Source organism: Cynara cardunculus, assembly GCF_001531365.2.
Source record: "Cynara cardunculus var. scolymus isolate 2C chromosome LG 10, CcrdV1, whole genome shotgun sequence".
Taxonomy (NCBI): Eukaryota; Viridiplantae; Streptophyta; class Magnoliopsida; order Asterales; family Asteraceae; genus Cynara; species Cynara cardunculus.
The window spans coordinates 10,738,241-10,740,222 of NC_037537.1; the positions used below are offsets into that span (position 1 = coordinate 10,738,241).

At 34.5% G+C, this 1,982-nt stretch overlaps 1 pseudogene; it reads right to left on the minus strand.

Moving 5' to 3' along the window:
* Positions 1 to 1,193: 1,193 nt before the first annotated feature.
* Positions 1,194 to 1,982, minus strand: part of LOC112519976 — a 20,376-nt pseudogene continuing 19,587 nt past the window's right edge.

The window sequence follows — 1,982 nt, forward strand, 5'->3', positions numbered from 1 at the left end:
AAAGAGTCAACTTGCAGTTCAGTTCTATGCAGTTTAGCTGTTAAGTCTTCGATCTGTTTCTTCAAACTAACTGTCTCTTGTGGATTAGAAACAGTTTTCATCAGATCGCTTGGCTTTTCTTATAAAACTCTCTTCTCTTCTTTCTCTCTCTCATTATAGTCAGTAAGACGAATTGTCCATGATATGTTTTTGCTAAGCTCAGAATTTAGTTTATCGTATTTCTCTTTAAGCTCTTTATACTCTCTCTCCAATGAAACTGCCATTTTCAGGAACAGATTGATTAAATGATCAAATGCTTTGAAATCAGATAAAAGAAATCAAAAATACAGTTAAGCTCAAACACACAAACAAAAAAACACAAAAACTGATGAGAAATCAGAAAATCGACGAAAAACTGTCAAAAATCAGTAAAAACAGTCAAAATTGTTGAAAACAGTCAAAGACAGTTAAGACTGATTAAAATAGTTTATGTGACGCAGAACAGTTCAAAAATTTCTCAAACAGTTATCACATAGACCAAAACAGATAAACGATGGTCCAAAAATTAAAATCTAAAAAAAACTCAAAATCCAAAACCAAAACAATTAAACCAAACAAAAATTTAAGCCCAAGATGAGTCAAACCCAAACCAAAATAGATTGTTATCCAGATTACAGAATGCTCAAAGTGATGTCAGGATAAAAGTGAGAAATCAGGATGATCTGTGACTAGGAAAACAACAGTTCGGACAAGCTTACAAGCTATTAAAATGATGTTAATGCAAATAGTCAAGATTGAACCTGCAACAAGCTCTAAAAATTGATAAACCTGGCAACCTGTTGTGCAACCAGAGCTGTTGAGATTTACACTTCAACAGAAACTCAAAATTGAACAACAGTGAATTTACAATTGACACAAGTGCAACCGCATGAAAATCAAATGAATTCCTAAATGCAAATGGTGAATTTACAGGGTTCTATGGCAACAATGCAACAAAATAATATGAGGAGTTGCAACAAAATTCAGTCTCTTCAAAATCTCAACAGAACATGATGAGTTCCATACAACCGAATTCTAATCTTGATTCAGGACATAATAGTACAATAAACTCATGGCAGCAGGTTAGTGACAAAATGCAGTGAGTTGTCTTCAACAAGAAAACGTAAATCCATTGTCATCTTGTAGTGGGATGGGTACTCTACAATAAAACTCTACTATGCTTCAACACCAGCATATGAAACAGTAGGAACAACTTCTTTAGAACCATCAACTGAAGCAAATTCAACAACACCAAATGCAGCAACAATATCTGCATAAACAGCTGCAACAGCAGTAGCAACATAGTATATTATCACAGAGGGTCTTACCAATTCCTAAATCAGGATAAGCAATAACAAAAACAATAACAATGAACAAGTAAACCAAAATCTGGAATCAATATGAGTCCAAGTGTTTTAAGCAATGAAAGCAAAGTCTGGCCAAGTCTGCACCGAATCTTCTTGATCACTAATTGAAACAAATCAAAGCCTGTTCCTTTATCTCACTGCTGCCATGTTTGACCACAATTTACTAACCAGAAAATTGATGAGTTGTTGTAATAATCAAGAACCCGGATAAGCTGAATCTAATCTGTGCAAGAAACACAGCAACGACCAGCTTTACTTCAAGTAAAAACAGCTAAGACAAAAACCGTTTAAGCAAGAACCAGTTAGATCTACTGTTATAGAACAGTGTGTTTCGTGAAGATGCAAACAACTGGGAGAGCATACATGCACAGTATCTTTCTAACTTTGAAATCGGATCCGTTAAAAACTAGGTTAGAATTGATACATAAGCAAGCCAGTGATTATATTGTGCTTGTGAAAGCATATGCTGCTTATGCAAGAAAGTTTAAGCTCGAGATATGTAAGTCCCTGATAAGATCAATCTTCATAAAACTTGTAAGAATTCATGGCAGATCTGAATATGAACATTAAGAACTTCATAGAGAGAGTTGAGAGAGA